At 38.2% G+C, this 12,077-nt stretch overlaps 1 non-coding gene across 1 annotated transcript; it reads left to right on the top strand.

Moving 5' to 3' along the window:
* The first annotated feature begins 9,519 nt into the window (after positions 1-9,519).
* On the top strand, positions 9,520-9,628 carry LOC123455419. The gene has a single exon (XR_006633900.1). It is a non-coding gene; the product is annotated as a U6 spliceosomal RNA (small nuclear RNA).
* The last annotated feature ends 2,449 nt before the right edge of the window (positions 9,629-12,077 follow it).

Here is a 12,077-nt window from a genome sequence, read left to right as displayed (position 1 = left end):
GTGGCAGCCTACATCAGAACACAAAATTTAGTGCTTATTTGAATTTGAAGATATTTGAGGTTCAACAGATGTGCAAGGAACTCATTGCTTCCTTTATATAAGCACAAAGAACAACTTCAGGACAAAATGTATTGGCTGGATCTTTGCGCTGTGGTGTCAGCATGCATCAGGGAAGAATACCAAGGGTATAATGACCATTAATTCTCTCTGGGGTTTTTCAGCCATAAAGAAGAAAAGATGAGCTAAAGAAGGAAAGGTGGCTGAATAAACATTACAGGCAGCTGTGTTTTCTCCTGCCATTCTGCAATTTACTTGTACCCCAGAAAAACTCATAGGCTTTTTCTCTGGGGTTTTCTCCCCCTACTTAGCCTCTAATTTTAACCACTTAGAGAAGGTTATGACATTCTTACTTTTCTCAGCTTTTTACATATATAAGAAGAGCTTCTGTTTTTGTTTTTGTTTTGTTGTTGTTGTTGTTGTTGTTGTTGTTTTGTTGTTTTGTTTTAAGCCAAGACCTTATGTAGTTCAGGCTGGCCTCAAATTCTCTATGTAGCCTTGGTGCTCTTGATCTCCTTACTTTCCTGCCTCCGTCTCACAAGTGCGGAGATTACAGGCTTGAGCTACAATGCCTGGCTAGAAGACACTTTGCCTGCGTTAGTCTAGTAGTTGTCACTTTTACACAGAGCCCATCTGTTACTTCGTCTGAGTATTCCCTACAAATTACAAGGGTCTATTCTTTTTTTTTTTTTTTTTTTTTTAACTCAGGTTGGGGAAGAGGAGGCTTTTTTTTTTTACATGTATATTATAAGTGAAAAGAAATAGATAATTTAGAATGAGATGATATAACAAGTTATGCCACATAAAAAACCTGACAAGACTCTTAATAAATGTTTAAGCAGAAATAGAACTGCAGAAGGAAAATTCAAAAGTAATTCTACACTGTGGCTAGTATGTACAGGATAGTGTAATATTCCTAATAATTCTGGAGTTGTCTAAGTTGAGTGGAAATATATGCATTCAAGTCACTCTCTCATTTTGGATTCTTAAGCTATATTAGGGTCCTTAATTTAGCTGGTACACACAATTATTTTCATAACAGTACAAGGATTCTTTAGAACGTGGATGTAGGATCAGCAGTGAACATCACATTAGGAGCAGTGCACAGAGCAACATGGCCTGTCTTCAGAGCCAAACAGTGAAATGCAACTACTCTCATCTCCTCTAGAACTGATTCCTGTATCCAGAAGTACTGCTTTTATGTGGGCAAATCAGCAAAACATCAGTGCCCAGCAGAAGAGATCTGTTCAAATGACTGCATTCAAGCTCACTCGGCCATAACAACTATGGTAACCCTGAGACAGAGCACCTCTGCCGCACGGACATGCAGAGAAGTCCCTGCATCTCTCTTACTCACAGCATCGACACTACAAACTTCAGCTGTTAGTAGTGCATGTGTGGTGAAAACCATCATTTTCCAAATCAGGTATGAAAATGACACCCACTGATCAGTAATGAAGGATGGAAGATATCCCTTATAACATACACATAATCTCTCGCCAATTCCTGCCATTGCTACAAAGTCAAATGGTTTTGGTTTTGTTTTAATTTCCTCACTGTCCTACAGCAGAATGATGATCTGACATGTAGATCTAATAAGAGTCTCCTGATGAAAATACGTCCACCAAAGGGGCATCTTCCCATGTAGACTCAATTTCCAAATATTCTTGTCTATCTTTATCCAGTCTGTGATTTAAAATGTAGTCATTGTGGGCTGGAGGGATGGCTTAATGGTTAAGGCATTTGCCTGCAAAGAAAGGACCCAGGTTCAATTCCCCAGGATCCATGCTAGCCATATGCACAAGGGGGCGCACACGTCTGAAGTTCTTTGCAGTGTCTGGAGGCTCTGAGGCCCCCATACTCCCCCCCCCCCTCTCTCTCTCTCTGTCAAATTAATAAATAAATAATTTAAAAGTAGTCATTGCAAAGATCGAAGATTGGGTATTATTGAATCTCTAATATTTTCTGTTTTAATTTTAATAATTTCCATTTTATTTTCCCATACTTTTATTTACATGAATGTGTATATTTTAGCACTTCTTAATTTCTAATGTTTAAGATTTAAAATATAAATTAGTAATAAGTTAAATGAAATGCCTTCAACAAGGTTATTTAAAACTTTAACTTTGGGGCTAGAGAGATGTGTTAGTGCTTAAGGTGCATGCCTGTGAAGCCTAAAAACCCAGGTTTGATTTTCCAGGTTCCATTTAAGCCAGATGCACATGGTGGTGCATGCACCTGGAGTTCGTTTCCAGTGGCTGTAAGTCCTGGCATATCCATTCTCTCCCTCTCTCTCTCTCTCTCTCTCTCTCTCTCTCTCTCTCTCTCTCTCCATCACTCTCTGACTCAAGTAAATAAAATAAAATCTTAAATCTTTAACTTTGGATCATGCTATGTATTCTGATAAACATAGTTATTCCTTTTTATCCACAAATTATTTCCATCTTTTACTTTCTCATGTACATTTTGTTAATCATCGTGTCAGTAATATATTGGTTTAAGATTTCTCAACACCACATTTAAAAGTTTATATGGTATTTACTGAGTTCAGTGTATGGTTTATCTTTATTAATATTTGACTATGGTTATCTCATTTTATTTCAAAATGTATTTGCTATGTAATGTAGAGAACTGATAAATATTTATATTCATAAAAACTTGCTTTTTTATTCATGATCTGTTCCTCATGAGAAAGATATGCATCTTTGAGAGGATCCTGTGTCAAAATAGACACAATGAATACTCACTCTCCTCTGTCCAATTTCTTTATCCCATTGTCTTATGGGGCATTGATTTTTACTATCTTAAACAAGGACTGACATGTAAAAGGAAATATGTTAATGTAATTCCTTTTTAAAACTTTTTGTTGTTTATTTAAATAGATAAATTCATATATGTGTGTATACAGGTATACATACATTAAATATACCTATGTATGTATATGTATGTGTGCATAGATATATATATATATATATATACATACACACACACACACACACACACACACACACACTTTGTTAAGGATGATATATTAGCTACTTTATTAGCTACTTTTCTCATTACAGTGGCAAATCATCTCATAGAAACATCTTAAAGGAAGAATACTTTATTTGAGCTCACAGTTTAAAACCATACAGTCCATCCATTATGGCAAGGAAAGCACGGTGGCTGGAATGGGTCAAATCTATGAAGACTGGAGCTAGCAGCTGGGCACATCACAGCACCAGCAAGGAAGCAGAGCTTTCTAGCTACAATTGGGGCCAGACTGTGACTCTCAAATCCTGTCCTCTGGGCAATCTACTTCCTCTACATGGTCTTGACTTCCTACGGGCCCTCAACCCTGAAAAAGAGTGCCATTAGCTTGTGAGCAAGCAGTCAAGAACATAAGCAGATGGGGGTTTCTCACCACAATAGTGTATCCCTAATCACCACAAACTCATGGTCAATTTGTAATGAAACATATACTCAATCCAACCTAAATAATTGTCACAATCTTAATCCCAACAATGTTCAAAAGTCCAAAGTCTCTTCAGAAATGTCAGGAAAACAGTTAACTGTGAGCTTCTGTTTAAAAAGATGTGGGGGAGTTGGCTCAATGGAGAAAGTACTTACCGTACAAGCATAAGTACATGAGTTTGGATTCCCTGAACCCCTTTAAAGCCAAGGGCAATCCTAGCATGACTAAAGTGAGAGGGAGGCTGATATGAGGGAATTTCCTCGATGTGATTAATAAGAGAGATAAGTAAGATGGTGAGGGAAACCTGAAGTTCTCATCTGTCCTCCAGACACATACCATGGCATCATGCATTTGAACACACACACATCAAACACACACACAGAGGACAGAAATTAAACAGCAGATAAAGTCAATACTGAATGCCTAGAGCTACAGTGCAGACATCTAGACCTGTGTAACACAGTGTAGACGCAAACTGTTCTGGGCAGCCACTTGCCAAAGCTTTCCTTGGAAGGTATCCCATGTTCTGCCTGAATCACCAACCTACTGAGACCTCCTTACAACTTAGCTTCATACACTGACTTTCATGGCTTCTTGTAGGTAATCTGAGACTATCTCACATCATTGTTGTTGTTTTTCCTAGAACCTTAGTAAAAACCTCAGAAGTCCTGTACCACTTGCATTCTGCATACCTGGAAAAACCAGTACTACATGGGTGACACCAAGGTCTGGTGCTTGCTCGAGATGTATCCTGGGCATTTGGGCCACAGATACAGCAACTTTCAAGTGCCTAGTGGGAAATGTTGTCTTCTCAGAAACTCTTTTAAGGTGTACTTCTTTCAATTAAATTTGCACTTCTATGCCCTGGGACCTGTGATAGCTATTATAAGACCTGCTGTTATGAATGCATATGTATCCCTACTTTTTCATTACCAATTTTAAATTCTTTTAGATTACCTTGATCATAGGGGTGAAATGCACAAGTATTGTATGTTAAATCTTTTGAAGGTATCACTATTTTCTACTTTCCACAGTTGCTGTACCATATCACATTTTCATCAAAAAATTTCATTGACTTCAACTTCTCCATGTCTTTGACTACTTTGTTATTTTTCATTCCTAATAGTGGATTGGAAGTAGTACATCATGTGTTTTTTTCTTTTAGAAATTTGCTTAGTTGACATTAAACAATTCAAGTGCCATTCATTCTGACATTTTTTTTTTAATTTTTATTTATTTATTTGAGAGCGACAGACACAGAGAGAAAGACAGATAGAGGGAGAGAGAGAGAATGGGCGCGCCAGGGCTTCCAGCCTCTGCAAACGAACTCCAGACGCGTGCGCCCCCTTGTGCATCTGGCTAACGTGGGACCTGGGGAATCGAGCCTCGAACCGGGGTCCTTAGGCTTCACAGGCAAGCGCTTAACCGCTAAGCCATCTCTCCAGCCCCATTCTGACATTTTAAAATACTATTTGTGTTATTTGATTCTTATGCCATCTCCTCTTACCAGTTTCCCTCCTTCCATTTACATGTGCTTTTGTGCTTTTGAACTCTTCTCTCACCCCTCTTCTGCTAATCCCTTTATATTCACCATATCAGAGTTTTATCATTCATCAGACTACAAAATTAAATACCAAAAATAAAATTGCCAATTATCAAATGGACTAATGAAATGAACAGTACAAAAAAGAAGAATAAAATGCAAATGACCAATAAGATTCTTTTTAAAAGTGTTTAATATCCCTAGCCATGAAATAAATGCAATTAAAAAAAATAAAAAGAACAACATCAAGAGAGATGCCATCTTACCCCACTCAAAACTCACAACAAACGCTCGCATGGATATGGGAAAAATAACCTTACTCACTGTTAGTGAGAGCACAAGTTAGTGCAGCCATTATGGAAATATAGGGAGAGGTATGTAAAAAAAAAATTAAAATAGAACTTCTAAACAACCAAGCGATGCCACTTCTGGGCATATTACCTCAGGACTTCCACTACGGAGACAACTGCACATTCATATTCATTCAGCTCTAGTTATGATGCGGAATCACATCATAACCGGAATCAGCGCTGATGGCCGTACAGCTTCTAGTCTCGATTTCTGCAGTGCTACCTACAGTAGCAGCCATCTAGGCGCTGTTGGCTGCTGCCTTGTCTCCTCTAGAGGAACATTTATTCTGTTACTTTGTCTATTTTTTTATAATTAAATTATTTCTTCTATTCTGTCCAAGTATGGCAATTATTCCATAGATAACTGTTTATCAGCAGCTGTGGCTGACTTTAGCTTTTGTCAGTCCACTGAGCTGTGTTCGGTGGCCCAACCTGACTGGGGCTTGACAATGTTCCACAGGACATGAGAAGAAAGCATAGTCTATTGTGGAGCAAAACCTTGTGTATGCGGCTGCCAGGGGTGGTCGACAGCATCACTCACACCTTCTCTTTCCTTACTGGAGTTCTGTTTATATATACTGTCTATTGGTGAAATGGGGTAACAAAATATCCAATTTTAAAAATTTTATTTATTTATTTGAGAGCTATAGACAGAGAGAGAAAGAGGGAAAGAGATAGAGATAGAGAGAGAGAGAGAGAATAGGCTTGCCAGGGCCTCCAGCCACTGCAAATGAACACCAGATGCGCGCACCCCCTTGTGCATCTGGCTAATGTGGGTCCTGGGGAATCGAGCCTCGAACCGGGGTCCTTAGGCTTCATAGGCAAGCGCTTAATTGCTAAACCATCTCTCCAGTCCAAAATCTCCAAATTTTTAAGACATAATCTTGCTGTAACCCAGTCTCACAGGAACCTCATGGTGAACCTCCTACCTCAACTTCTAAGTACTAGGATTGTATGTATAAACCTCAACAACTGAATATTTTTTTCTCTTCAGTTCTGTCAATGTTTCCTCATATATCTGGGAAAGCTATTGTTTAGTAAACATGTTTATAATTATTATAATGCCTTTAGTGGTTGCCCTGACAATTTCATTCAACATAATCCATACACAGTGATCTAGTTTAGAATGCATGCCAGCCTGCATTCAAGGCCATGGAAGTATCTGCTGCTCTGTAGCTCAGCCTCTCTCTACCTTCCCCCTGTTACAGACCTTTATACATCATATAACTATTGACAGATTTCTACACATTGTTTATCATTTGTCTTTTAAGCGATGAAGAAAATAGCAAGGAGAATAGCAAATACTTTAAAATGTCACTTGTAGGAACCCATACATGATAGAATCTTAGAGTGCCAGTGGAAACTAAAATCCATAGCTCTTGAGTTCTCATCCACAAAATGACATGCAACTTGCGTGTAATCTATCCCTATCCACATGACTTATTATGCCTAATACATTTCAAAGCTATATAGTTACTATGCTGTACTGTTGGGGAATGAGAAAAAACAGTATGTGCCTCATGCCTCCTGCTTTCCCCATCTACTGCAATACATGCAGCTATTTTATACAGAACTCACCAGTAATATCTAACATCTTCCATAGAGACAAACAACTGTGCTGCCTCTTACATTTGCCTTAGGAGTTACCTTGATCAGATATTTTATTTCTTTCTCTTTCTCTCCTTCCCCCATTTTCTATATATAGTGAGGGTAGAGAAAATAAAATGGGTCTTCCAGGTTATCTTGCCACTGTAAGTGAACTCCAGACACATGTGACATGTTGTGGTATGTCTGGCTTTACATGGGTGTTAGGGAATCAAATCCAAGCCAGCAGGCTTTGCAAGCAAGAGCCTGTAACTCCTAAGCCATCTCCCCACCCAGACTTAAACTAGCTTCAAGTTATTTGCCAAACCTTATTTCTAGCTTCATTACTGAAGGACAACTTTTGGCTTCTCTTACAATAACAGCAGACTATTCCTTTTTAAAAGAAATGTCCTAAACTTCACCTTCATTTTAAAAGTATGATTTAGATCAAACAGAATTATCATTTAGTAGATTATTTTTCTTGTTATATCCCATAAAATAGAGCATGCACCTGGTTTCTGGCCTCCCATGATTCTAAGTGAGCAGTCAACGGCATTCAGTGAGATTCCCTTAGCCAGTAAGTCCTGCTTCCCTGTGTCTTGGGTGCTCCAGCCTTTCAAAGTTTATCACGTGGGCCTGGGTGGATTCCCGTGTCTACTCATCTCGATTCCTTTGAATGCCTTTTGTAAACTGGTACTTATTATGAGAATTTTTTTTGCTAATTTGGCAAGAATTCTTCCAGTATTTCTTGAAGAACTTTTTCTCTTTTAGTCATCTTGGTGCCCCAGTGTTGCCTATGGTGACACCCTCAACACAGCTCGGTCAGTGACTCAGCCCCTGGCTTTTTCTTTATTGCATTTGGTGTTTTATGCTTTTTTGCTCTACAAAGTGGACAGTCTCAACTGCGCAATATTCACGCGATGACATTTTAGACATGTATTCAAATATGTAGCTGAATAGCACTAGTGTGTGTGTGCGTGTGCATGTGTGTGTGTGTGTGCTTTATGTTAGTTGTACATTTCTTTACTAAGTAGAAACTTGTTTAAACACATCATATGTTAGTACATCAGTTCCCTGCTCCCTGCCCCCACCCCTCTGAGGGCCCTCTTGGCATTTCCTATGGGGAAAAAAAAATCATACTAAGAAATGTTTGAAAGGCCCAGAAAGACAAACACTGCATGTTCTCTCTCATATGCAGATGTTGCAGTCAGGTTCCTATTTCCTGGCAGAAATCACCCAACCAAGGTCAGCTTTTGGGAAGGAGAGGTTTATTTTAGTTTATGGGCTCAAAGGAGAAGCTTCATGATGGCAGGAAAAATAATTGCATGAGCAGAGGGTGGACATCACTTCCTGGCCAACATCAGGTGGACAACAGGGACAGGAGAGTGTGCGAAACACTGGGAAAGCGGGTACAACACGTATAAGCCCATCCCAACAATATACCGCCTCCAGGAGGCTTTTAAGTTCCAATTGCCACCAGCTGGGAACCGAGTATTCAGAACACCTAAATTATGGTGGACATCTGGATTAAACCACCACAGCAGATACGCGCGTGGGGCAGACTCTGGTCTGCTTTGCTCTGTTTGGAGGTAGCTCTAGCTGTGCGGCAACGGTTGACTTGTTGCTGGCTGTGCAGATCACTTTGGCCTGGAGTAGGCAGTGACCGTTCTTCCAGCACACCTGAGTTCTGGGATCACGTGTGGGCATCACTGTTTCAGGACAAACTATTGTAAGTTAGGTATTGTGCATTTCAGCACCATTATTTCTCTTTGATCAATGTTAAGTTTCTTTTTTTCTCAGTTATCCTAACCAGTTCATATATTACTTTCTGCCTCTCTCTGTCTCATTACCCATGGTTTCTTTAGCTCTCCTTTCAATGGCTCAGACCTTCTGGTATAGTTTTATTTATGCATTTTTATATAGTTATGGATAGTTTTATAGTTATGTAGTTATGTATGGTTTTATTTATTTTTGTTTGGGAAAATTGATTATTTATTGCTTTGGGTTGCTGAGTTCTATAGTTTTTCCTTTTTTAAAGATACTTTCAATTTCTTTTTCAGACTTTAAAGCAATGTTCAGTATGGTCACTGAAGTTTAGTCTTCCTTTTGCTTTTTTTAAAACTCTATTTTATTCATAAGTAAGTCATATCTTTTCTCCTTATAACATAATATGGATCTCACTAGTAATAATTTCACCATTAGTCTTGACTTGCACCATTTCATTGTTATTATATGTGGTGGTTAGGATCAGATGTCCTTAACAAACCCATATGTTCTGAATGCTTGAACCCAGGGTGAAGTAATTTGTGAGGTGGAGACTTGCTGAAGGAGGTGTGTGGCTGGGGGCACACCTTGAGGTTGCGTTGACCCTATATTGCCAGTGTTAGTTTGGCTCACTTCCTTATGCTGTTGGCAACCTGCTATGGCAAAAGTAATGTCCAACCTCAGCTTATGCCATACATTTCCCCCTATCATCATGAAGCTTTTCCCTGTAGACTGTAACCCAAAATAAACATTTTCCACCGACAAGCTGATTTGACAGCACATATACTAAAATTGGAACAATACAGAGATGATCAGCTTGGCCCCTGCGCAGGCTTGAGTCCTAATATAGCAATGACTGAATTAAAAATAGTTGACTTCAGCACAGAAAATAAATACAAATATAGCAGAAGGGATTTTTAAAATTACTTTGTATGTTACCTTCAATGAACTCAATTAGATGGTGATAAATTATCCAACCACTCCTAGATATAAATATATTCCATGAAATATTGACCATTCCCTCTTGTCACACTCAAAATCTAGTTTAAGATGGAGAAGATTCTGAGGTATATGAAAGTAAAACTATAAATCTTTTAGAAGACAATATAGAGAAAACAATTGCAATGTTAGTGAATGCAAATGATTTTAGACTATGAACAGCATGAACATAAACAAAAATATTGAATTGTATTTCATCAAAATAAAAGGTTTCAATATATAATTAAAAACTGAAGGGGGTTAAGATTCCAGACTATGAAAATCCAAGGTGGTTGCAAGATTGTGTTGATAAATACTCGCAGAATTTTTGTGCATATTAATGAAAATAGTCAAAGTAAAATCTAGAAACACATTAAATGCAAATAAAGAGATAATAGATAAACCAATTGTGATACAGTCACAGAGTGCTCTAAAGTTCAATTAAAGATAAGCCATTGACACAATAACACAGATTAGTCTTTATAAAATGTGATAGTTGGCACAGCCAGCTACAGAACGTCTATGCACCTCATGATCCCACTTGTGTGAAGACCAGTTAGTGGCTCACCTAGTGTACAGTATTGTTATATTTCAGAACCCTGGGCACATCAGCTTATGTAGGAATGGATGTGAATGGATTATCTGGGTGATCTAAATATCCAACAGCTTGAAGGTGATTACATTTATTGATGCCCATCCTAGTGTTCATGTAGGTTCATGTACAAATTTGAGATAAAATATATAATAGGCAAGTTATTTTCCTCCTGCTTCATGGACTTAGAAAATAGGTGATCTGATCAGACACAGTATCTGTCCTGCCTTCTCTATCAAGCCTTTCATTCTCTATATCAGCATCTTCTGAGCTCTCCTTTCACAGGAGCTTCATGGTTAAGGCTCCTGTCATGATCCCTCCCTGCCCTACCCTTTGTTGCTGTGTTTTTGTTTGTTTGTTTTTGTTTTGCTTTGTTTTTCACTAGGAACCATAACTGCACTGACATTTATCTACAATTGAACTGACCAAATATAATTTGAAAAATATATGTATTAAGTCTTTCCCAACTAGTTCTTATACTGTTAGTAAATAAAAAGCAAATGGATTTCATAAAGCAAATATACAGGAATCACTCCAGCGAGGCTTCTAAACATTCAGACATACACTAAAAAAATCACAATTTACATAGAATGGAATTTCCTTGTCTTCAAAGATCACTCCAAAGCCTCAAATCACCATTGCAATCATCTTTGAAACACTGTTCAAATATCTAAATATCTGTGAATAAAAAGCCTTCCCTGTGGTGTGCAGTTGGAGACCATCACTTTTTAGTAGACCATAATGTTGTAAAGAAGCTGATTGAAAACGTCTACTCAAAATGACTGAGAATAAACGACATAAACACTATAATAGCTTCATTTGGAAACAGAAGAGGGAAAACTCACACTGGTCATTGCCTCATAATAAGTGGCACCATCTGGAAAGAAATATCAGACGTCCTTTTGTTCAACATTTTTTTAGAAAAAAAAATATTATGATTCGAGTCTAAAAAGAAATAGGCAATTGGCAAAGACTAGTTAATCAGGGCGATCTGTGCCCTAAGGCAGTGTCATTCTAGTGAGATTCTCATTGCAAACATTCTCTTACCCTCTCTGCTCTGCTGCATTTCACATTGTTTGCTTTTTATTCTAGACATCCCTATCCGTGTCTCTCATACATGTATTACCTTCCTTGCTTTAACAAGCTTCCAGGGGCCAGCTGCTCTCTGTGGGAGGACGTCGGGACATCCGCTCTGCGTCCTCATGCTGTGTCACCCTATTTCAGCTCTCTCACTTGGTGGTCAGACTTCATAAAGATGGCCACTGGACTTATTTCTATCCAAGTTATGCCTTACTTTTGACATTTTATACACTCAAATTATTCCATGAACATTTTAATAATTGGTCCTGTTCTCAAGACTGGGGTTAAAAATACTATGCATTACTTCAAAGTTCACCTAAACTCACCTCTAAATACATTGGTAATTAGTGAGTTTTCTCACCACCTCTGATATGGCACTTTGCCATTTTCACTAAACCTATTTATTTTTCATAGTCTGTTATTTTTGGTTAAGACAGTAGATAGTCAATTGTTCTGTTATGTCATCTTTAAATAGAAAGCATGAAGAGATTCTCAGCACTATTCAAACTTTTTGCCGGACAGAACTCCTATCTTAATAATAGAAGGTCACTAATAGACCTAAGGCATGTCTATAGACTTATGAGAGGTTAAAATCTGCCCCAAATTATGCCAGGCTTATATAAAGGGTAACATGCCAGGTAGGCAACAAAAAAGCAATTTTGAAATATACTG

Source organism: Jaculus jaculus, chromosome 16 (assembly GCF_020740685.1).
Source record: "Jaculus jaculus isolate mJacJac1 chromosome 16, mJacJac1.mat.Y.cur, whole genome shotgun sequence".
NCBI lineage: Eukaryota > Metazoa > Chordata > Mammalia > Rodentia > Dipodidae > Jaculus > Jaculus jaculus.
This window is presented reverse-complemented; position numbering and strand designations above follow the sequence as displayed.